At 48.6% G+C, this 26,401-nt stretch overlaps 1 pseudogene; it reads right to left on the minus strand.

Moving 5' to 3' along the window:
* LOC123191915 (BTB/POZ and MATH domain-containing protein 3-like) overlaps nt 1-12,657 on the minus strand; it is a 51,816-nt pseudogene extending 39,159 nt beyond the window's left edge.
* Between the last annotated feature and the right edge of the window lie 13,744 nt (nt 12,658-26,401).

A 26,401-nucleotide genomic window follows, 5' to 3' on the forward strand; every position in this document is an offset into this window, starting at 1 on the left:
CATGTATGCTTCCACGTTCCGACTGATTTGAGTGAGTAAACACTTTTAAATCATCCTCATGAATGTGGCTCCGGCATTCCTGAGGCCGAACGGCATGGTAACATAACAGAAGCACCCGAATGGAGTGATGAAAGCTGTCTTGATCTCGTCAGGTCCATACAGATGGATCTGATGGTACCCGGAATAGGTGTCTAAGAAAGACAGTCGTTCACATCCCGCAGTTGAGTCGGCTATCTTGTCGATGCGGGGGAGAGGAAAATGATCTTTCGGGCAGGCCCGATTGATATGTTTAAAGTCAATGCACATGCGAAGTGACTTGTCCTTCTTGGGGACCATGACAATGTTGGCGAGCCACTCGGAGTGGTAGATTTCTCGGATGAACTCCGCTGCTAAGAGCCGAGCCACCTCTTCGCCAATAGCTTTTCTCTTTTGGACGGCGGACCGTCGAAGATGTTCCTTGACAGGTTTTACTTTTGAGTCGACTCTCAGGCAATGCTCAGCCAGCTCCCTGGGAACACATGGCATGTCAGAAGGCTTCCATGCGAATATGTCCCAGTTCTCACGGAGGAACTGGATGAGCGCTTCTTCCTATTTGGAGTCGAGTGTTGTCGAGATATGAGTCAGGGCGGCGCTGGTGTCGGTCGGGTGGATGTTAGCTGTCTTCATGTCGCCAGTCGACTGGAAAGCTGACTCTGTAGCGGGCTTCTTGGCTCGTAACAGATCACTCGGATCTGTAGTCTTCTGGTATTCCTGCAACTCCACCACAACCATCTGCGCGTCGGCGATCTTCGAACCCTTCTGAAAACATTCTTCCGCTTTCTTCCGATTGCCCGTAATGGTGATCACACCTTTGGGGCCAGGCATCTTCAATTTGAGATACACGTAACATGGTCGGGCCATGAAGCGTGCATAAGCCGGCCTTCCCAAAATAGCATGATAGGCACTCTGGAAGTCTACAACTTCAAATGTCAACTTTTCTTTGCGGTAATTATTGGAATCACCGAAAACCACAACAAGAGCAATCTGGCCGAGTGATTCAGCCTTCTTCCCAGGAATGACTCCATGGAAACTCATGTTGCTGGCACTAATTCTGGACATCGGAATGCCCATCCCCTTCAACGTCTCAACCTATAATATGTTCAAACCACTGCCACCATCCATCAGGACTTTGGTCAGTCGAGTGCCTTCAACAACTGGGTCAACAACCAAAGCTTGCCTCCCAGGGGTGGCGATGTGCGTTGGGTGGTCGGACTGGTCGAATGTTATGGCAGTCTAAGACCATTTCAGGTAACTAGGTGTCGCCGGAGCGACCATATTCACCTCTCGGTTAATAACTTTCAGTCGACTTTTGCTCTCAACATCAGCAAAAATCATCAGGGTGGAATTGACTTGAGGGTATCCATCATCACTGTCCTCTTTGTCCTCTACCTTGTCTAACTCCTTTTCCTTACCCTTGGGCTGCTTGCCCTGAAACTGCTGGATCAAGAGTCGACACTGCCGAGTGGTATGTTTCGGGTAAATAAAATTACCTCTTCATCTTTCTTCGTGTGGACGAGGCATGGTAAGTCCAACACATCATTTCCCTCCTGGTCTTTAACCTTTTTGGGATTCCAAGGCCCTTTAGGTTTCCCTTTAGAATTTCCTTGGGCCAAAGCTAGGGCTTCCCCGGGAGCCGCTGGCTCGGCTTTCCGCTTCTGTTTCCGATTGGAATTGCCTCCGGTTTCTTGGGCGACTGACTTGAGCTTGCCACTTTTGAGTCGATCCTCATCTTCACCATTAGCATACTTGGTGGTAATCTCCATCATCCGATTCAGGGACATATCTCCAGTTCGACCGAATTTCAAATTCAGCTCTCTGTACTTGACACCTTCCTTGAAGGCACAAACTGCTTGGTGGTCAGGCACATTCTCCACCGAGTGATGTAACATGATCCATCTTTGGATGTAATCTCTCAAAGTTTCATTTGGCTTTTGCACACAAGACCGTAGTTCCGTCAGTCCTGCTGGTCGCTTGCATGTGCCCTCAAATGTGGTGACGAACACTCGGGAGAGATCTTCCCAAGTGTAAATGCTGCAAGGCGCTAACTGGTTTAGCCACACTCTGGCCGAGCCCTCTAACATGAGAGGCAGGTGCTTCATGGCCACTTCATCATTGCAGCCGCCAATCTGGACGGCCACTCGGTAGTCCTCGAGCCAAGTATCGGGCTTGGACTCGCCAGTGAACTTACTGACTCCAGTCGCCAACCTGAAATTGGGAGGAATCACAGCAGCCCTGATGGCTCTACTAAAGCACTCTGGCCCCAAAACACGTACTCTGCTGCTGGCAGGCGCATCTCTGTCGTGGCCTTCTCGGTGAGCTCTGTTCCTGTCGACCAGACCCTGGACGAGGATGGATATCGCGTCAAAGCCTGGCCCTCTGGGGTCGACTGGAATCCTTCGCCCACCACTATGAGGGCGCCTGTCATCCTGCTGGCGAGGCACATACGACCCGCTCCTTGGGGGAGGCATGGGCACTCGATGTCGACCGTCATGATCGACTCAGTGATCATACTGCTCATGGTTCCCATACTGGTCACGCCGGTCACCACATCCCTCATGCCTCTCGGGGCGATCTCGGGCTGTGAGCCAACTTGACTGTGTCCGCGGCAATGGATCTGCTGTGAATTCTGTTCCGCGACTAAGAAACAGCAGAATTCTGATCTCCTGCTGCCCGGAGTAACGCTCTGATCTTCAGCAAGCCTCTGCCAGCCTCCAACTGGGAAGGCTGAATCGACTCCGCTATACGGGCCGCAGCTGCTAAATTCTGAATCGGAGTCCGATATACCTGCGGGGGCGGGAAGAGCTGACGTCGACTGGATTCGGGAATCCGTTGTCGCGCACGCTCGTCGAGTGCTCGCTGGAGGTTCTCCAGTCGAGTGCGCTCAGCCAAGTTTGCCAGGCGCGCGTCCTCCAAGGCGCGAGCCTCGGGGGTTTCCCCAACGATAGGAGTGTGCAGAGCATCCATGTTCCGGCGGCGAAGTTCTTCTCTCTGCAGTGACGTGAGAGGCTCGGGAAGATATTCCTCATGGGGACACGATGGGTCACCTCCTCCTGCGCCTCCGTCGGTGCGGGTAAAACCGGGGGACTGGGCGGCCCATCTACCAACAGACCTCCGCCACCGGTTCGCTGCTGTCGCACTCGGATGCAGTCTCTTCGGAGCCAGTCGACAGGTCGTACAGGTCGTAGAGGGATTCGTCGGGCTCGATCGCCACGACTTGAGGGGTGGCCGACTGACGGGCCACTGCGTGTCTCACCCACCGCTGAAGTCTCGACCGACCGGAGCGCTTGCGCCGGTGGGAAACAGGGAGGGAGGACAGCACAGGAGCCGACCGGTAGGGGGTCGACGGTTGCCGCAGGAGAACGCCGCGGACGCACGCAATAAAGTGCGTTGCCCCGCGGACAGGGAGCGCGTCCACGTCGAGCGGAGCCTCCTGAAGCCAGGCGGAGTCATCGACGATGAACGTGAGCATGCCGAGACGGATCTCGCGGCCCTCCACCAAAACTCCGTCGAAAACCATGATGATTCGGGTCGAAAAAGATCGCAACTCCTCCAACAACACGCTAAAACACCTGCCCCACGGTGGGCGCCAACTGTCGTGGTTCTAAGTCTGACAGTAATGTAGGGGGTAAGTATCGAGATGCGAGGTCTTAGCTATGGAGAGGTTGTAAGGACGCAAGGTTTACGAGTTCAGGCCCTTCTCGGAGGAAGTAAAAGCCCTACGTCTCGGAGCCCGGAGGCGGTCGAGTTGATTATGTGTGTATGAGTTACAGAGGTGCGAACCCTTGTCTCGGAGGAGGGGGTGGCTTATATAGAGTGCGCCAGGACCCCGGCCAGCCCACGTTACGAAGGGTTCAATGTACATTAAGGCAGGACGTTACTGATAACGCTAGTAATAAAGTGCTATGATGACCATGAAGGCTACTTAATGACCGACCGTTAGCGTGCAGAGTGACTTTCGGTCTCCTGGCCGTCGAGTGGTTGGATCTTGGTCGAGTAATTGCTTCTTGGTCGAATGTCTTCGAGTCTATCGAGTGGAACACCTCCAATTTGATTGAAAGGTGATTTATTCTAAAGGTGTCCTTGGGTAGGGCAGTTAGGACAGGTCCGTGACCCTACCCTAGGTACATTCCTTCATCACCATCCATAATCCCAATGGCAAGTTGGAATAACTCATCATGCTGTGCACCATATCCATAAGTGTACGGTTGCGCCTTTCAGCTACTCCATTTTGCTGAGGCTCGCCCGTCATTGAATACTGGGCTACTATGCCAGTCTCCTGCAAGAACTTTGCAAAAGGTCTAGGGACTTGGCCATATGGAGTGTGCTGACCGTAGAACTCTCCCCCACGGTCAGACCTTACTATCTTTATTCTTTTATCATGCTGATTTTCAACTTTAGCTTTGAATATTTTAAATTTATCCAGCGCTTCAGATCTTTCTTTGATTGGATAAATATAACCATAGCGAGAGTAATCATATGTGAATGTTATGAACGAGTCATATCCATCCACACTTTTCACCGGAAATGGTCCACAAATGTCAGTGTGGATGATTTCTAGTGTGCTTGTGCTATGGATTGCACCTTTTTTGATTTTTTTATATACTTTCCTTTAATGCAATCTACACATTGTTCTAAGTCTGAGAATTCTAACTGTGGAAGAATTTCACTTTTGACTAATCTTTCTATTCTCCCCTTCGAAATATGGCCCAAGCTACAGTGCCATAATTTTGATGAGTCGAATGTTCTCTTTCTTTTCTTTTGTTCTTTATTCGACGCGGAAACATGTTCATTCACATTGCATACAGAATGCACTTTTTCACGAAGTGATAACAAATAAAGCTCATCATGTAGTAAAGCATTACCCATGTAAGCATTATTATACCATATGGCACACTTGCCATGTCCAAAATAACACTCATAATTTTCTTTGTCCAAACATGAAACGCTAATTAAGTTTATATTACATGAAGGAACATAAAGAACATCTCTAAGTAGATGCTTGAAGCCATCAGCTAACTCCAAGGAGATGTCGCCGACAGCTTCAACTTCCGCTTTTATTCCATTGGCTACTTGAATGCCTCCTTCTCTTCTTAGCGTAGTCCGGGTCGAATGGAATCCCTGTAAACAATTTGCAACATGAACAGTTGCCCCTGAGTCAATCCACCAAGTAGATTTCAAAAACTATGTGTACAAGGATTCATTAACTAAGGAAACAATGTTGTTACCTTGCTTTGCCATTAAGGACTTCAGCCAAACAGGGCAGTTTTTCTTGTAATGCCCGGTCTGCTTACAGTGGAGACAAGTGTCTTTGTCCACTGGGAAAGACTGTTGCTGACGCTGATGCTGATAGGGAGCTTTTCCTTGTGGCTTTGAAGGAGAACTTTTGTTTTTTGGATTGTACTTCTTTTTCTTGTGATCCTTCACATAGTTGAGTGTACCACCATGTGAGGCTTCTAGTCTGTCCTCTTCTTGGACACACATTGCAATTGTCTTTTCAATGTCCCATGTTCCACGTGACATATTGTAGTTCACAACAAAAGTTTCAAACTCCTTTGGCAGTGAAGCCATGACCAGGTGGACCAGGAGCTTTGGTTTGATATCCAGATCCTCATCCATGGGCTTTAACTTTGCTGCCATATTGCTCATCCTGAGGATGTGCTCTCTTATTCCACCACCTGTGTATTGTTCTGTCACCAGTTGTTTTAACACCTGGGTGGCATATATCTTTGAAGAGCCAGTGAACTGGCTCTTTATCTTTGTGAGCAACTCCCCTGTGGAAGTGCACTCTGCAATGGAGCCCACAATGGTGCTCTCAATTGTATTATTTATAAAGCCATGCACTTTTTGTTTGCATTGACCCACTTTTGGTTGTCTATGATGTAGGACATCTCCAAAAGAGCATAATCCCCCATCTTTTTAGCCCATGCATCATCATCATCAGTGGTCTCTCTTACTGGCTCTATAGGTCTGACCGGCTGTGGTTCATCCAGAACCCAGTCTAGATCAGCACAGACAAATGTTAGTTCAACTTTCTTCCTCCACTCAGTGTGATTGTCACCTCTGAGTGTCGGAACTTCTTTTAGGCAACTCATCAAGTGAAAGCCTCCTGAAATCACAATTTAAGTGACATCAATATAACAATCATATGCATTAATCTAATGTTGGTCAAATTAAACATATAATTGTCTATGCAATTAAATCTATATTACAGTTGGGCAAAAAATAGAAATAAATGCACCTTTAAATTTCAATAATAAAACATGATCATGTTATTAATAACGTTGGTCATAAACATAACATAATCATATTCATTCTAATAATCACTTTAACATGCTCTTAAAAACATAATACTATATAAACTTTTATTTTCTGTGTAAAAGAGCATTAATTATTTACGCAACAGAAAAACATGAATAAAAATTCATGAACCTTTTATTATTTACAGAAACTTTTCTTTGACCGAATAAAAAATCATGAACTTTCTTATTCTCTTTATAAAAATTCATGAACATTTCTTTTCGGAAAATTTTCTATTTTCATATTCGGAAACTTTTCTATTTTCTAAACAAAATTTTCGTTGGAAAAATCTGCATAGAAACTATATATAAGATCTGCCCAAAAGCTGGACAAAGTTCATCAAAACTCTGCTGTGAAAAAATAGCAGAGAAACCCTACAACCTGCTACTGCGCGCCGCGCGGCTGTGGCCCGAGCAACGCAGCCCACGGCCTGCGCGCTGCGGCAGCCGGCCTCAGCCCAGCGTGTGGGTTGCGCCTGCTGCGGCGGCCTTGGCTCCTTTTAAGCCCAGTGGCCCAGTGGCTGGCTAGGGTTTGCGGCCTGGCCGTCGGATTTCATCCGACGGTCCAGCGCCTAGATCGGCTGAACAAAACACCCAATCCAGCTCCCCTTGATCGAACCCTAGCCATTCTTTCCTCCCACGCGCCGCTCATCCTTTTTCTCGCAGCGGCAACGACCCCTGTCCAGGTCGTCGAGCCACCAAGCCCGGTCGCCGGAGACGGCCACCGCGACGCGGTACCAGGCCGGCCGCCGGCCACCAGAGACGGCCACCGCGACGCGGTACCAGGCCGGCCGCCGGCCACCAGAGACGGGGCTGATAGCCACCGCTCCCGCGAGTTTTCTCCCTCCCCCTTTTTCTCTTTGTGTGATCCTGTGGCAGAGAGAGAGAGAAGCCCGTCCTCCGATCTGTCTCCTCACCCGGTGCCCGAGGCCACCGGCGAGCTAGGTCTAGCCGCCGGCGACGGCGACCTGAAGCCACCACGCCGCGCGCCCGACCCTCTGTTTCATCTCCCCCTTTCTTTTCTTCTCTTCTTCTCTGCCACTGCTTACAACAACAGAGAGAGAGAGAGAGAGAGAGAGAGAGAGAGAGAGATCCGGCGGGCTTCCTATGCGGCGCCGTGACCATCCCCCTCGTCGGCTGCGCGTCTACCTTGCGGTGAGCGCGCCGCCGTCGAGCGGTTTGTTCGCGATGCCCTTTGCCCCGTTGGGAGGCTGTGTTCTTCTTCCCCGCACCTGGGCTTGCCGATGCGTGTGGGGATCGAGAGGAACGGCGCGGCCGAAGTGGCGGCGCACTTTGCCGGCGAGACCCGAGGCCCTCTGCCGATGAACTTTCCTTTGCCCTCTGATTAATTAGGGTTCTTGGGGAGGGGATCTCCTTTTCTTTTCCTTTTTTCCTCTTCTTCTTTGTACCGAAATCAACTAGCCCGATCTAGCTCTGAAACCATTGATAGGCCTTAGATCGGAGTAGGCTAGTAGATCCGGTGAACCTACCTTCTTTAGGTGTGGATGAGCTCGATCCAGCGTCGGCCATGGTGGTGTGGTGACGGCGGCGATGTGGACAGAGATGGCGGCGGTGGTGTGCTTCCCATGAGCGCCACGTTAACCCTAGATCGGAAGGGAGTGTCGATGTAGATTGTGGCAGCGATTAACCTCATAAGTCGTGCCCTAGCCCCCACCTCTATTTATATAGCGCGGGTCACAGGGGCCCACCAACCATGGTTTGATTGGGCGCCTCCGATCAGGACGCGAGTCAGGGACCCGTTTGACCCGTTGGATTCAAACAGGAGAGAGATCAACCTAACAGCTGGTCCTCAGCATGGTGAGCGCGAACTTGGCCTTCACATCCTTGGCTCCGCCGAGGTAGCGAACGTAGCATGAGGCGTTGTCCCGACACTTGTAGTGGCTGGCCCCATCTGGGTAGAAGTTGATCTCCCACTTGTAGCCGCCGACTTTGAAGACGGACGAGGAAACGAACCCGCCGACCCCATGCCCTTTAGGCCCCGATTGGAATGCTGTATTTTTGCTACCCCGGTAACATTTTACACCTGTATATTACCCACCTCCAACAAATTCCTGGTGTAAATAATTTCCGGTTGTAACATGCGCTTGGCTCCCAGGTTGTAATGCCACCGTATTCAAGCACACAAAGCCAGGGCCCGTGCGACCAAGTTACCGCTCTACCTGCTGCTCATCCCCCTCCTGGTCATCGTCTCACTCCTCTGCCTCAACCGCCGGGCCGCCGGCCATCAATCTGTCCCCGGTCGCTGTGGGCGCTCCTGGTGCTCGGCAACCTCACCACCTCGCCATGCGCGATCTATCGCGTTGCCACAGCCCGGTCATCATGCTCTGCCTCGATAGGAACTGCACCGTCCAGCTGCTCCAGGCCATGGCGATGTCCTCGTTGGAGGGCACGACTCTCCAGTTTATCCGGCAAGATCCAACCCATCTCCTCCGTGTTCATCGAGGTGGGCGTTCTGGCGGTCCGTCGCTCGCCGCCTCTGCCGGCAGCCCGCTCAATCGCTAGCGGGACTGGGTCCTCGGCCGGCTACTCTCCGAGAAGCTCCGGATGTCTCCGCAGCAGCTTCTCCCGGCGTGGTCGCGGTCGACAGCGCCCCTCGTCTCTTTCACGGTCACGGTCACTGGCACGGGCGCCGGCGGCGACACCTGGCCCCGTCGCAGCCTTTGCCGCTGGTGCCTCACCCCTTTCTTGCTCCGGCGGCGCGTGCCCACCTCCACGATTTGGAGAGAGAGAGAGAGAGAATGCGGAGGCAGAAAACGTCGGGCCCAGGTCTGTATCCAAAACCGGTGTAATACAAGTGTATTTGACAAAACCGGTGTAAAAAATACCACCCAAAACCGACGAACCAACCGCATAACTCAACACGGCTCGTTTTGTTTTACACTTGCATATTTTACCGGTGTAAATCGCTCCAAAACGACGAACCAAGCGGGGCCTTAGCTGCAGGTAATCAGTTGGCCGTAAGCTTTTGCACGCCTAGCCGTGTTATATGGGGAGGAGAGAGAGAGGGACTTGTAAAGGCTGTGGAAAATACGAAGCGATCACGGACTCCTTGGCCTAGGAGGATACGGAGAGGAACATACCGTAAACTTGTATTCCTTGGCCTAGGAGTACTCGACCTGAGGTTGTGATACCTTTCTGGTCAACTGTTGACTAGTTCACCATTGACTTTTTGAAAAACATATGCATTTTTTTCAAAAATCTTAACAAAAATCAAAAAAGTTCATGAGTTCAAAAAAATGGTAAATTAAATAAAAGTTCACAAAAATGAAAAGAAATAATCAATTTTGAAAAAAGTTCCTTCAATTTTGAAAAAAAAGTTAACTGATTTTTAAAAAGGTTCAATCAATTTTGGAAAAAAAACTTATTTAATTTAGAAAAAGAAAAAGGAAAAAAATAAGAATAATAAAAAGAAAAAACCCGAAAAAATCTATTCTAATAAAAAGAAAAAAAGGAACAAGAAAAAAAGAAAAAAAAGAAAAGGAGAAAAGGAAAAAGGAAAAAAACATGTAACTGAACACCTCAGGTGAGGGTGGTTAACGCAGAATACGTAGGACCAACACTGGGCACGGTTTTTTGGGGGTTAAAACAAAAACAAATGTAGATGGGCCAACCCAGCGCAGAGGAGAGGGTGTCCGCCCCTCCTCCACATCGTCGTCTCTAGAGGGCTACCAGCCTGTGTTTTGATTTTCGGCCGAAAAATGGATTTCTGCCAAATTTCGGCCCTCTCGGTCTGGGGCGAAATCTATCTTCAGCCGAAATTGGTCGAATTTGGTAAATTTTAATCAAATTTTAGTCAAATATCAGTCAAATTTCAGCCGAAAGTTTTGAAAATGACTGGAATTCGGCCATCTCGGCCTAGGGCGAAAAAAATCCCAAACCGAAATTCAAAACGCTGCTACCAGCGAAGCCGCGTTTCGCCCTCGGAGGGCGACTACAGGGCGGCTCCGTCCTGTGCGCGGAACCCCTCCCCCTTCCCCAGGTCTGATCTGGTGAGTCATGGGGGTGCTCCTCTCCGGCTGTTGCGCCTCCTCTGCCAGTCCAGCGCAGCTCTCTACCTTGGCTGCTCCTCCGTCGAATGATTCCTGCTCCCCGAAGGGGCGGCTCTCTCCTGGTGTGCTGCTATTAGTTGGGAGTGCTTGAGGTCCATGAGGAGGCCGGGCGAGTTGGGTCTCGGTTTGGCCTCGCCGCAGGCCGCTCCTAGTCCCCAACGGCGCCTCTTCTGAGCTGTGGTTCCAGCATTTGCGAATTTATGTGGTCACAATGTTCGTCTTGGCGGGCGGCTGAGGCCTCGTGGGGGACCTTTGCCGGCACTGCTCCGGTCTGGGTAGCCATGGACCCGCGTTCTCTAGCATTCGCGTCTTGCTGGCGTCCTCTGCAGTTGCGGTGCCGGACCTGGCGCTCCGATTGCTGCGTCCTCTTCGGCCTTCGGCTCGCCGAGGCTCCAGCGGCTCTGCCCCGAATAGCTCGGAGCTCGGGAGCTGCGTCCCCTTTCGATTCCAGTTTGCTGGTGGTGTCAGTTGCCATCCCACCCTCTGCATCGGCTCTCTCTAACCAGCTGCCTGCCTGACAGTGTCCTGGATTAGGGGGTCCCGGCCTAGCTAGTCTAGTCCATGGGCCGGGCTAATAGCCCATTGCTGAAGGAGGACTCCGGAGGCCTCAAACCTGTGGTGTGATCATGTAGGCTCCGCCGAAGACTTGACATGTACTCCATATGTGTCCATTTGGTTCGTATGTAACCCCTTGATGATAACCGACCATGTGTAACCCTAAATACCCTCGGTGCCTATATAAGCCGGAGGGTTTAGCCCGTAGAGGGACATCAATTATCATCATCATTCGCCTTAGGGTTTAGTCCACAACTTACGATCTCAAGGTAGATCAACTCTGTATTTTGATACATCCACAATATAAGCAAAAGCAGGACGTAGGGTTTTACCTCCTCATGAGGGCTTGAACCTGGGTAAACACTGTGTCTTTTGTCTCCTGTTACCCATCGATCCAATCATACAGTTCAGGTCCCCCTACTCGAGGTCTGTCGGTTTTGACACCGACACTCCCCGTTCACCTCAATGCCATGCCGGCCCAAAGCTCTTTTTTTATGTGGCGTCCGATGCCACTCTCCGACGACAGACGCAACCCCGCCCCACCCTTGTGTGGTGGTAGTCTCAACTTGTGGACTAACTTTGTCATCTACGGACCCTGATCTAGTGCCAATGGGATTGTTCGGACTCAGGCCAGGGCGTAATCCCTTATCGGCTTGCTGATGTTGGCAATGGCGATACTTACGGGTGTTTGTTTTCCTTCTTGGAGGCGCTCCCATGGCCTTTATCCGCGCCCCTCTTCGAGCACCGGGCAAACCCTTGGTCCGGTTCTTTGGATTGGATGTCTGCGGTGTAATCACGTGGCTTCCCTTCTTGAAGGGGCTATCTTGCTTGCTCGCGGCGTCCCCGGTGTCGGCTTTGGAGATGTTCAACATCCTGCCAGTATAGGCTTAGTGGGTTTAGCTGTGGTTTTTCTTGTCTTCGGGTTGAGCATCCCTTGTTTCTCTGCTCCGGATACCATGTCCACGCCGGTTTGCGTTTGTGCTCATTTTTCTTCTTTTATTTGCGTATTCGCGAGAAAAGAACAAAGGAAGCGTCATTATGTGTTATCTAACACATTTTAACACATATACTCTGTATTGCAAGTCCATGCGAATGCACGTTGATGGCCCAAAAGTTATTTCTAGAGTCAATTACACCACTTGTGTCACAACTTGGCACGAATAGTTCTAAAAGTTGCGGAATACATTAAACTGGTGTGGCAAGTTGGCTTTGATGTACATATATGATGCAAATCACGTTTCTATACAAACATAGTGCTGATTAGGCACGCCAACATGGCATGAGACCCACTGTCAGCGACTGGATGGCAAAGTGGACATTGGCCTGCTATTTTGCAAAAAAATAACTAAATATTTTTCTCATGAAAATACTGACACGGCCACAAGGGTCCGCTTGCCAGCCTTCCAAAAAAAATTGGTACGCGCGAGGATTCAAACAGATGACTTGTACTCCCTCCGTTCCAAATTACTCGTCGCATAAATGGATGTATCTAGAACTAAAATACATCTAGATACATCCATACCTGCGACGAGTAATTCGGAACGGAGGGAGTAGATAGCAGCAGCCAGCAGCGTAAGGCTAACCACCTGGTCCTCAAGAATTTTATGTAACCACAAGTGTCTGGCCTCGGCATTAACCGCCGCCAGAACTTCGCTGCTGGACGCCGCCATCACGCGGCCGCTGGACTCCGTCGTCATGCCACGCCAGTGAACCGACGCCTGGCCATGCCGGTGAACCGACGCCTGGCCATGCCGGTTAACAACCGCCAGGGTCTGGACCCAAGCCTTGTCGCCGGACCGAGTGCCCCTCCACCGCTGAGCGCCGATATGGGTGTGCCAGGACCTGCAGTTGCCATCGGCACACGCCTGCCGTCACCCACGCCGATAGAGGAGGAGGAACGGGTGATAGTCGTCGACGTACCTACACGCGGCTACAGTCCAGCTCCGACGCGTGTCGCCGGCGCCGGCGGCGACGGCCTCGTCTTCATCCCGACTCCAGGACGCGCCATGGCCACGGCGGGCGCGGTCACCGCTGCCGGAGCAAGTGGCAGCGCCGGTCCAGGGCTTGGTGTGTACATCGCGGGGACAAGCAGCGCCCCATGGGCGTTCGGCCACTCCCCTGCTCCTCCCGGCGAGCAGTACGTCTCCATCTTCGGCACTGGTGGGACGCCCGCCACGGACGTCGCTAGCACAAGCGGCGGCGCAGGTCCGCCCGGCACTGGCGCGAGCCACCATCTTCTCTTCGGGCGCTCCGTCACCGCCGACAATCGTCGCCCTGGACGCCGTCAGGGAGCCTGGAACCCGGCGTCGCTCGGCCTCGCAAATGAACTCCAGAATGGAGTGGAGATCCCTGACTACACCCCCTCGTCGGACGAGGAGGACTTCTCTGCTCGACCACCGGTGGCTCGCCAGTAAGCGCGCGTGCAGCGTGGCGACAAGAACAGGGGTGAGCGGCGCCGCCTGGAAATGGAGTGGGGGCGGTAGGGGAAACCCTATCTGTCGACTCCTTTATGCAGTGATAAAAGCGGTGCCGGGCCTGACGGGCTGAAGGCCAGATGGGCTTCGGCCCGCGCCCCGCCCCGGGCTGAAATTTACTGTAGCAGTACTGTAGCAGTGGGTTGTGCTACTGGTTTGGGTCGATCTGTTGCGACCCAGGACCATTTTTTCGTTTTTCTTTTTCTGTTTAGTTCTTTGACTATCAGTTTGAAGTTGTGACTTGCTACAAGTACAATGTATGTCAACGAATATGTTCTGGCAATTTGGCAATTGCTATATGTTGATCAATATACATGTATTGTTTTATTTACAACACAATTAATTTGCTATGAGAGTAAATTAATAAGCATGATGATTGCATGCAGGATATGGCTGACATATCTAAAAAAGAGTTTGCTGAACTTGTCGTCGATGGTTCTAACTATTTGACATGGGCAATGGATGTCAAAATCAATTTGACGGCCAAGGGACTCAATTCCGCTATAACCACACCTGCCCAAGGGAGAGCATTCGTAACGGACATAATAAGGTATTCAGCGTTGCACTTCATTCGACATCATCTTCACCTTGACCTAAATACAGAGTATCTGATGGAGGAGAGCCCTCTGACACTCTGGAACTCCTTAAAGGGGAGATATGATCAAAAAAGGGCGGTGATGTTGCTTGAAGCGCAATGGGAATGGGCACTAGTCCGATTGCAAGACTCTAAGTCTGTAGCTGCATACAATTCTGCTGTTCATAAGATCAACTCCAAGTTGAGATTCTGTAATAGTGCAGTTTCTGATGTTGATCTTATTGAAAAGACGCTTTCTACTTTCCATCCTTCTATGAGGATACTTGCTGAACAGTATCGTCAGCAAAAGTATAAGAAGTATTCTCAGTTGATTTACTCGCTGCTTCAGGCAGAGAAGCACAATGAGCTTCTTGAGAAGAACAATTTGGCTCGTCCAATAGGAACGATGCCTCTGCCTGAATCACACTTCAACTCTAAGAATACTCAAAAGTTCAATGGTTCCAAAAAGGACCGTAGGACATTCAATGGAAAGTGGAAGCGTAATAAGAAGCAGAATAAGTATGGAGTCCAAAAGGGCAAAGGTTCTTTCAAGAAGAATGAAAGGGCTAGCAACACTGGTTGCTTCAGGTGTGGTTGTAAGGAACATATTGCAAACAAGTGTGACACTTGAAAGCATTTGGTGGAACTGTACCAACAGTCACTTGGAAAGGGCAAGAAGGCTCAGGGGAACCAGTATGAAGCACACTTCACTGGCAATGAAGATGGTACCCCTACGGTTGATGGTTCTCGAGAGGATTCTCTGAACATGGACAACCAGGAGCAGAATCAGCAAGTGGAAGATCCAATACTAGATGTCGATGACATGCTAAAGGAATTTGGGTCTACTAACATATATGGAGACCAGATTTAGTCTCATTTGTCTAAGTATTGTAATAATGCAATTATTGTAAAATAAATTATGTTCTTAGACATAATGTGTTAACTATGTCATGTGACATAGGGCTTGTAATAAGTACAAGACATATATAGTTTGTAATGTATGTACTGATTCTATATGAGTTTGATTATATACTGAACTTTGTTCTTTTACTCTATAGAACTCCAAGGACTAATACAATGGAGGAGGAAATATGTTTAATGGATAGTGCATCTACTAACACGATACTTAGGGAGATGAAGTATTTCCAGACACTCAAGAAGAGTAATGGAAGTGTCATGACAATTGCTGGTCGAGACACCGTAATTGTTGGTTCTGGTCAAGCCACAATTACACTCGGATGCTCTACTGTATCCAGATTCTACTCGTACCTTGCTGAGTTTTAAGGATATCCGCAAAAATGGTTTCCATGTGGAAACTAATGAAGAGAGTGGGGCTGAATGCCTACTCATAACTCAGCAAAAGGGATTTCGAAATGAAGTCCTTGAGAATTTGCCTTCTCTATCTACTGGGTTGTATTAACATACACTAAACCAGAGACGCATATGGCGTACAAGATAGTTTTTCAGAATCTTGATAAATTCAAGATTTGGCATGGTCACCTGGGTCATCCTAGTATTGGGATGATGAGAAAAATTATTGATGGTTCTATTACACAACATAACGGATAGAAAGTTCCCAAAATTATCAGATTTTGTATGCACATCATGTGCAACTAGGAAATTGATCACAAGGCCATCTTATGTGAAATTAAAGGATGAGTCGCTTAATTTCCTTGAACGCATTCAAGGAGATATTTGTGGTCCAATACAACCGTTATCTGGACCATTTAGATATTTCATGATCCTAATTGATGCATCAACAAGATGGTCAAATGTGTGTCTACTTTCAACAAGAAACCATGCTTTTCCAAAGATAACTGCTCAAATCATTAAATTGAGAGCAAATCATTCTGAGCATATGATAAAAACCATCAGAATGGATAATGCTGCAGAATTCAGTTCACGAGTATTTAATGATTACTGTCTAGCTTTGGGCATTTCTGTGGAGCATTTAGTACCTTATGTACATACCCAGAATGGTCTTGCGGAATCACTTATCAAGAGGATCAAGTTGATAGCAAGACCGCTCCTGCAAAATAGTAATCTTCCAGCTTCATGTTGGGTTCATGCAGTTTTACATGCTGCAGACTTGATACAAATTCGACCAACTGCATATCATACTGTTGGGGATCGTAGCAAAAATTTAAAATTTTCTACTCATCACCAAGATCAATCTATGGAGTAATCTAGCAACGAGGGGAAGGAGAGTGCATCTACATACACTTGTCGATCGCTAAGCGGAAGCGTTCAAGTGACGGGGTTGATGGAGTCGTACTCGTCGTTATCCAAATCACCGATGATCCTAGCGCTGAACGGACGGCACCTCCGCGTTCAACACACATACGGAACGGAGACGTCTCCCACGCCTTGATCCAGCAAGAAGGAAGGAGAGGTTGAGGAAGAGAGTACAACAGCAGCACGTCGGGGTGGTGGTGATGGAGTGGCAGTTCTCCGGCAGGGCTTCGCCAAGCTCACGCGGAGGAGGAGAGGTATTGGAGGGGAGGGGCTGCGCCAGGTTCAAGGGTGTGGCCGCCCTCCCACCCCTCCACTATTTATAGGTGGGGAGAGAGGGGGCCGGCCCCCCTAGATCCCATCTAGGGTTGGGGGCGGCGGCCAAGGGGGGAGGAGTGCCTCCCAAGTCAAGTGGAGGCCCTCCCCCTTAGGGTTTCCCCTCTCCCATGCGCATGGGCCTTGGGGGGGCTGGTGCCCTTGGCCCATTAAGGTTAGGGCGCCCCCTACAGCCCATGTTGCTGTATTGGACGTGGTGGAACATTTTCCGGACCTTCGGACCCCTCCGGAACCTTCCGGAAGCTTCCCGGTACAATACCTGAAAAAACCGAACTTTTCCCGGAACCCGAACAACAACTTTCCATATATAAATCTTTACCTCCGGACCATTCCGGAACTCCTCGTGACGTCCGGGATCTCATCCAGGACTCCGAACAACATTCGGTAATCACATACAAGTCTTCCTAATAACCCTAGCGTCATCGAACCTTAAGTGTGTAGAGCCTACGGGTTCGGGAACCATGCAGACATGACCGAGACAACTCTCCGGCCAATAACCAACAGTGGGATCTGGATACCCATGTTGGCTCCCACATGTTCCACGATGATCTCATCAGATGAACCACGATGTCGAGGATTCAGTCAATCCCGTATTCAATTCCCTTTGTCCAATGGTATTGTACTTACCCGAGATTCGATCGTCGGTATCCCGATACCTTGTTCAATCTCGTTATCGGCAAGTCTCTTTACTCGTTCCGTAACACATCATCCCGTGATCAACTCCTTGGTCACATTGTGCACATTATGATGATGTCCTACCGAGTGAGCCCAGAGATACCTCTCCGTTTACACAGAGTGACAAATCCCAGTCTCGATTCATGCCAACCCAACAGACACTTTCGGAGATACCTGTAGTGTACCTTTATAGCCACCCAGTTATGTTGTGACGTTTGGCACACCCAAAGCACTCCTACGGTATCCGGGAGTTGCACAATCTCATGGTCTAAGGAAATGATACTTGACATTAGAAACGCTTTAGCAAACGAACTACACGATCTTGTGCTAGGCTTAGGATTGGGTCTTGTCCATCACATCATTCTCATAATGATGTGATCCCATTATCAACGACATCCAATGTCCATGGTCAGGAAACCGTAACCATCTATTGATCAACGAGCTAGTCAACTAGAGGCTTACTAGGGACATGGTGTTGTCTATTTATCCACACATGTATCTAAGTTTCCTATGAATACAATCCTAGCATGGATAATAAACGATTATCATGAACAACGAAATATGATATAATAATAACTAATTTATTATTTCCTCTAGTGCAGAACCGGGCAATAGCACCGGTTCGTAAGGCCCTTTAGTGCCGGTTTAGGAACCGACACTAAAGTTTCGGCACTAAAGGCACCCCCCTTTAGTACCGGTTCAGCACGAACCGGTGCTAAAGGGGATCCACGTGGCACGAGCTAGCTCCGGGGGCCGGGAGCCCTTTAGTACCGGTTGGTAACACCAACCGGTACTAAATGGTTGTGGGGTTTTTTGTTTTATGATTTCTTTTTCATTTAATTTTGTGTTTTCCATTTTAATTCTTTTTCGTTTGCTGGTATTTTACGGTACTACACATTGTACACGTTATGCATATATATATATATATATATATATATATAATATATATATATATATATATATATATATATATATATATATATATCATCAATGTCTCACAAACCACCATATTAATTTACACATACACACATGTATAGCTATATACAATTTCTCCTACATATGCATGTTGCCTTCGGAGCCAGTGGCATTAGCCTAATTGGTGCCTTCGGAGCACGATGACAATTGGAAGTGGTTCATGGGGGCGGTAGCGGGTAATAGTATTCTCCCTTCGGATTTATGACCTGGTCGAGCAAAAATCCCGCTATTTCCTCTTGAAGTGCTTCTACGCGCTCCGTTGGTAGGAGCTTGTCCCGCACCTCTTTGAACTGTTAAGAAGGAGATCAATATGCATGTGTATTAGTTGTGTGACTAGATATCGATAATGGTGTAAAAATTGTGAATAGTGTTCTGACAAGCGTACCCATTCCTGTCTTTGAGATCTGCTCCTTTCGGACGCCATCATGCGAATGTTCTCGCAAACGCAGAATGCACACAGATCAGTCCCCTGCGCCTGCTTCAGGGCCTTTATTACGAGAATGGAATTTAATTTGATCAGATAATAATTAATCAAGCATGATAATTAAAGAGATGGCAGCTAGCTAGCTAGCTAGTACTACTTAATTACTTACCTTGGATCGAAACCATTTCAGCTTTGGTTTCCATTCGCCTTCCGTGACGCTGATGAACCTTGCCCAAGCCCTGCCCGCCGACAAAGAAAATGAATAAAGGGGTTATTAAATAGTTCATATCATGAAATTAATGACGAACTAAATAGGCCGAGATATATAGTTAATAATGATTGAAATTACCTGTTGACTATCCCAAACAAGATGTTATAGTCACTATTTGCTTTGAGTAGCGAGTCCAGTATTTCAACTGTTCCGGCGTCAACTTTAATGATACACAAGATCCAGTGAAATCTGCATGCACACACGTTTGCATGTCTTAATTAAGCGGGCATATGTAAGCAAAAACATGTAGCTAGCTAGTAGGCAAAAACAGAGAATTTGTAGTACAAGAAAGTGTGACTCACTGGAAGTTGTAAGGAAGTAGTATATCTTCATTGTATTTGAGGCGCTTCAAGAACTCTAGCATGCTGTCCTCTACCTCTTTTTCTTGATGCTTGTTCATTTTCCATGTGTATTCATTAACGGTGTTTGGGTCAATGAACCCAATGCCATAGCGTCCACCTTTTCTCATTTCATACATCTTCATCCTGCATAATACCACAGAAAAGAATATAGTGAGGATAATTACAGGTAATGATTGATCAAAAGGATCACTACAGCTAGCTTGAGACTTAAATTACAGAAAGAAATCACTTACAGACAATAGCAACTGACGATAGATTTGTCGAGTGCGTCTTGATTGTATAACTGAAACAGTTCAGGATACTCAACGGCCACAGCTTTCTCATGGTAGTAATCATCCTTCTTGACATTCACCATGAGGGACTCTCGATTGGATCTCTTGGTAATGTCCATGTACCATTGATGCAATTCATACATTCTCGTTGGGAGCTTGTTGACATCTTCTGGCTCGACCAAAGGTTGGCCCCGGACATATTTCCGTTTTATTTCCTCCTCTGTAATCCCAGGCATGTCCTCGATCTCGAGGAGTTGTCCAACAGTGATCTTGAGTTCTTCAGCCTGCATTATATGCTCCTGGGTTATTACCACATCGCCCACCTCGGGAACGTAAACTGTTTGGCCACAATAATATTGGGCGCGCGTACTGTCACGTGTTGTTGGCGGCACAACAAGCGGGGGGGGTCGATTGCGCCGCCTGTTTTCCCAGCTGGGCAACGGTTTTCCTGCATTTTTTGACAGCTGCTTGTTGTTTGCTCGAGCTCGAGCTCGCCTCCTTCTGTAGACGTCGTCGATGTAACTTCCTGATGTGGCGCTCATAGTCTGAGTCAATAGGCTTAGGAGCTGGTGGTTGAGCCATACGAATGAAGTGGTCAACTACTTCCACAGGCACTTTCTCCCTTGGCGGCGGTGGCGGTTTCGGTCCAAAATGGGCGTCGACTTCTGCCTGCACTATGGCATTGGTTTGCTCCTCGGTCCTGTCGTAAGCCCTCACAGGAAGAGGAGTAGTGAGGTTTGGACCATATTTATATCGCTTGCCTCCGCCCGTACTTCCTGTACTATGACCTCAACTCGTACCGCTACGCACCATATCTGTGGGGTGTCTCTTCTGCGACTCCTGAGGTGGCGGAGACGACTGACGGGGCTGAGTTGGACGAGGAGGAGTGGCCTGAAGCTGTGCCGGACTTGCAGTGGCCTGAGGTTGTGCCGGACTTGGAGGAGGAGTGGACGTCTGACGCTGTGTCGGACTTGGAGGAGGAGTGGCCTGACACTTTGCCGGACTTGGAGGAGGAGGAGTGGCCTCACGCGTTGGTGGACTTGGAGGAGCGGGAGTCTGCTGACTCGGTGGCGGACTTCGACGAGGAGTCAGGTGACGCGGTGTCGGTGGCCTTCGAAAGATGATGCAATCCTTTCTCCATAGGATGACACGATGTATGGCCTCTCCCAATGTGTGCTCGTCGTCACCTCCAGGAATGTCAAGCTGTAGCTCCGAATATGGGTCCACCACCTCATCAACCAAGACACGAGCATAGCCCGCTGGAATCGGGTTGCAATGGAAGGTTGCCTCGGGGGAATTTGAAAAAGCAACGGCGTCCGCCACCTTCATGGATATGTTCTTCATTTTGAAGTGTAGCTCGCAGTTAGTGTTCTCCGTGATGTCATCCACGGGGTATCTATCCAGCACTACTGCGTCGCCCGGGGTGGAACCCACGCTGCTTCTCGGCATGGATGGGGCGGTGGTATCCAATGCTGGATCATCCGCTAGCTGCTGCAGATGCTGAGACCCCCTTTGCTGGCTAAGTGAGTCGATCTGCTCCTGCTGCCGCTGGAATTTAGCTGCCAATTCCGCTTGACTTGCTTCTAGGCCTTGAAGGCGTTCATAGTCCCGCTTCCTCTGCTCCTCCTCCATCTTCCTCTTCTTCTCCTCCGCAATCTTCTTTCTCGCACGGGTTCTGTAGTCGGCGTTCCAGTCCGAAAACCCCTCATACCACGGAAGAGCGCCCTTGCCTCGTGTTCTTCCCGGGTGTTCAGGATTTCCCAAGGCACGCGTAAGCTCGTCGTTCTCTCTGTTGGGCTGGAACACCCCCGATCGAGCCTCTTCTATTGCAACAAGTAGCGCATCGTCGGCTCCGTTCAGACATGCCTTCGTCGAAACATTGCCTGTCTTCGGGTCCAACTCCCCCCCATGCGCATAGAACCAAGTCCTGCACCTGGGGGGCCAGCTCTTAGTAACCGGAGTGACACCTGCATCCTCCATCTCTTTCTCAGACTTATCCCACTTAGGCATTGCCACCGCGTAGCCACCTGGCCCCAGCTTATGGAACTTATCCTTTTTTTCGGCATTCTTCTTGTTTATTCTCGACCGTTCCTTAGCTAATTCTGAATCCTTGAATTTCACGAAATCGTCCCAATGAGCACTTTGATTCTCTAGTATCCCCTCGAATACTGGAGTCTTCCTTCCTCCCTTGACGTACTTCTCCCACGTCATTCTCTTGTGGTTCTTGAATGCAACCGCCATCTTCCTAAAAGCAGCGTCCTTGACTTTCCGCACATCTGCTTCTGTGAAATTATCTGGTAGGGTGAAATGTTCCATGAGAGTATCCCAAAGCAGATTTTTTTGATTCTCGTCGACAAAAGTAACATCTGGACGTGGATTTGCTGGCTTTCTCCATTCTTGAAGGGAGATCGGGAGTTGGTCCTTCACAAGAACTCCGCACTGACGAACGAACTTGTCCGCAATCTTCTTAGGCGCTAATGGTTCGCCATTAGGTTTGAATGCCTCGATATTGTACTTTACGCCCTCCTTCAACTTTTTGTTCGGGCCTCGTTTCGTCCTTTTGCCTGAAGATTTGCTCGATCCGGATGGCTGAAAGAAGAAAGATCGATTCGTTAATATATCTTCAACTCATTTAAAACATGCGATGATCACCAGATTCCTGCTTATATAAATATATATACCTCGCCGGTGTTTGTTGTTTCAGGATCAACATGTTCTTCGTCGTAGTTCATGACTTCATCTTCTCGGTCGTCGCGATCGAATATCATATCACCCTCTCCGGTGTTGTTTAGAAATTCGGAGCCGTCAAAATCTTCTTCATTCTGATCATCATCTGGCCCGCGTATGATATCGAACATGGTCTGTTCTCTCTCTCTGTCGGTATTGTCCGCCATAGCTTTTATTTAACTATGCCAAAAGAAATATAAAACAATTTAGTATAATCTCGAATAATAGATATAATCTCGAATACATCGTCTCGAATAATAGATATAATCTCGAATACATCGTCTCGAATAATAGATTTAATCTCGATACGTCGTCTCGAATAATAGATATAATCTCGAATACATCGTCTCAAATAATATATATAATCTCGAATAAATCATCTCGAATATTATATATCGAATACATCACTAGCTAGCTAGCTAGCTAATAAAGATCGAATACTAGAGAGTAATCTAGGCGGTGGTCAACCAAAGTGAAGGAACCATCACTGGATCATAGCTCGGGTGATCTCCCCAAAGAACCTGCCAGGTATTGGAGAACCTGACGTCCATAGCAGCCATGTAGCGATGGACATGCTCGTCCTCCTCCCTGAAACGGCGACGTACCACCTCCGGCGGGGCCGGCTCCCTCCGCACCGAAAGTGGCACACGCGAATGACACCAAAGGAGATGAGGGTCGACGACGGGACCCGGGGCCGTGTTCCTCACCAAGCGTCGCGCCCCTGAAGGTAGCACCTCCCAGTGCCAGCCCGGCGGAGCCCAGTCCCGGACATGGGTCCTCTGAAGCAGGACGTCGTCGCGAACGGGTCGATGGCGAGGATGCGGGCCGGGCATCGTCGACAACAAATACTATATGCAAATGTAACACTAATTATGCTATCATTGCATATGTCAAAATTCTATATGCTATTTCATACTAATTAAGCATCTAACACTAAAAACAGAAAAAACAACTTCTATACATCCATCTAACATGCATTCATACATATATACTAGTGAAAAAATAATAATCTGAAAAATCTAAACTAATTAAACATACAAAATATGTATATACTAATTAACTTAATTAAGGAAATGTGCGTGTGTGTGTGTGTTCATGCTTGTGTGTGTGTATGGGCTTGGGGAGGGGCGGCGGCCACCGGGGGCGAGGGATCGGAGAGGGGTTAGAGGGGGAGAGCTCACATCGGGGCGACGGTGACGGTGAGGCGATGGCCCGGGGCGTGATGGGGTGGCGACGCGGGGACGGCGCGACGTGGACGGGACGGGCCCGGGGCGGCGACGGGGGCGACGGGGGCGGCGACGGGGACAGGGGCGGCGACGGGGATGAGGGCGGCGACGAGGATGGGGGCGGCGACGGCAACGGCGCGCGACGGGGGCGGCGTAGGACGGGGGCGGCGTCGATCGATCGGGAAGAAACAGAGGGGGAGAATGAAAATTTTCGAAGTGTTGTATATATAAAAGGCACCTTTAGTACCGGTTGGAGCCACCAACCGGTACTAAATGTCTGTTTTGGCTAGCCCAAGCGGCGGGAAGCGACCCCCTTTAGTACTGGGTGGTGTCTCCAACCGGTACTAAAGGCCCCCCCCCTTTAGTACCGGTTGATGCCACGACCCGGTACTAAAGGGTGTGCGCTGCCAGGCGAGGGGCGCAGAAGTTTGGTCCCACCTCGCTAGCCGAAGGGCGCTCACACCTGCTTATAAGCCCCGCCGCCGTTGCTGTCTTGAGCTCCTCTCTAAAGCAGGCCTTCTGGGTCTACCTCTGCTACTCTGCCCTGTGGGGCCTATTGGGCTTGCGGGCCTGCAACCTGGCCCAACAACAGGTTGGGTTTCTAGTCGTATGCAGGCCGCTGTGGCCCGGTAGGTGGGCTTTTTTCATTTAGTTTTTTCTTTTCTCCTTTATTTATTTTCTTTTATTTATTTTTAGTTGTTTTTTGCTGTATTTAGAGTTTCTATGTGAATATTTTTGATAGTTTTTAGAAACTTTCAGTTAGTGCCGGTAGTTTTTAAATTTGAATAGTTTAAATTTTGAATTATTTGAAATTTGTGTGAATCACTAGTTTGTGAATAACTTAACTTTAAAAATACATTTTCCAGTGATTCTTTTTCTTATGTTTAATATTAGTGCGTTTTATCATTATATTCAATTTGATAATGCTTAAGTTATTTAAAAATGAAATGCCTTTGTAACGGATGAGTTTTCGTCCGAAACCCTGATACTTCGAAACAGATTGTCCATTTTGTACACGAAGTGCATCCAGTTTTTGCGGTAACCCTCTCTACTTTTTTGCACATGCTATGTGGGTGAAATTATGATACCATGCCAACTTTCATCATTTTCTGAGTTCATTTGAAATGCTTTTCAATTTCAGGGTCATTTAGCTGAAAAAATCAATAAATGCGTGAAAGAATTTGCTTGCACATAAAATTTCTTCGCGTTTCAAATGCCAAAACACATAACTAGCTACCCTAACTATTACAGAGATTCCCTCCTGGGTGTGAAACACAGAAGAAAGTGATGATAGTTAAGCCGATCACATCCCAGATCTTTGGGTGTGAAACTTTTTCTTCGCGTGTGTCCCTTTGCGTCGTAGCCATGGAAAATCTTCATCATTTAACGGGATGCTCGGGTCAATATTCACTGTGAATGGAGCAATTTCATCAAACTTTTCATAATCTTCTGACTTGTCTGTCTTGTCATCCACTCCCACGATGTTTCTCTTCCCAGAAAGAACTATGTGCCGCTTTGACTCATCGTACGATGCATTTGCTTCCTTATCTTTTCTTTTTCTTGGCTTGGTAGACATGTCCTTCACATAGAAAACCTGTGCCACATCATTGGCTAGGACGAATGGTTCGTCTGCATACGCAAGATTGTTGAGATCCACTGTTGTCATTCCGTACTGCGGGTCTTCCGTTACCCCGCCTCGTGTCATATTGACCCATTTGCACCGAAACAAAGGGACCTTCAAACCACGTCGATAGTCAAGTTCCCATATGTCCTGTATATAACCATAATATGTTTCCTTTCCCGTCTTGGTTTCTGCATCAAAGCGGACACCACTGTTTTGGTTGGTGCTCTTCTTATCTTGGGCGATCGTGTAAAATGTATTACCATTTATCTCGTACCCTTTGAAAGTCATTATATTCGAAGATGGTAACTGGGACAGCAAGTACAGGTCATCTTCAATAGAGGTGTCATGCATGGTACGTGCTTGCAACCAGCTGGCGAAACTCCTGGTTTGTTCACGTGTAATCCAGTCATCAGACCGCTCCGGGTGTTTGGAGCGTAGCAAATTCTTGTGTTCATCCATATACGGAGCCACCAAGGCGGAATTCTGTAGAACTGTGTAGTGTGCTTCAGTGAGAGAATGTCCGTCCATACATATTATTTGTTCCCCTCCTAGCGTGCCTTTTCCATCCAGTCTGCCCTTATGCCGCGATTCAGGAACACCAATCGGCTTAAGGTCAGGAATAAAGTCAATACAAAACTCAATGACCTCCTCATTTTGACGGCCCTTGGAGATGCTTCCTTCTGGCCTAGCACGGTTATGAACATATTTCTTTAAGACTCCCATGAACCTCTCAAAGGGGAACATATTGTGTAGAAATACAGGACCCAAAACGTTAATCTCTTCGCATAGGTGAACTAGGACGTGCGTCATGATGTTGAAGAAGGATGGTGGGAACACCAACTCGAAACTGACAAGACATTGCACCAAATCATTCTGTAACCTTGGTATGATTTCTGGATCGATTACCTTCTGAGAGATTGCATTGAGAAATGCACATAGCTTCACAATGGCTAATCGAACGTTTTCCGGTAGAAGCCCCCTCAATGCAACCGGAAGCAGTTGCGTCATAATCACGTGGCAGTCATGAGACTTTAGGTTCTGGAACTTTTTCTCTGCCATGTTTATTATTCCCTTTATATTCGACGAGAAGCCAGACGGTACCTTAATACTGAGCAGGCATTCAAAGAAGATTTCCTTCTCTTCTTTGGTAAGAGCGTAGCTTGCATGACCCTGATGTATGCCGTCTTTTCCGTGCATACGTTGCTGGTCCTCCCGTGCCTCAGGTGTATCTTTTGTCTTCCCATACACGCCCAAGAAGCCAAGCAGGGT

This window comes from Triticum aestivum, chromosome 2A, assembly GCF_018294505.1.
Source record: "Triticum aestivum cultivar Chinese Spring chromosome 2A, IWGSC CS RefSeq v2.1, whole genome shotgun sequence".
NCBI lineage: Eukaryota > Viridiplantae > Streptophyta > Magnoliopsida > Poales > Poaceae > Triticum > Triticum aestivum.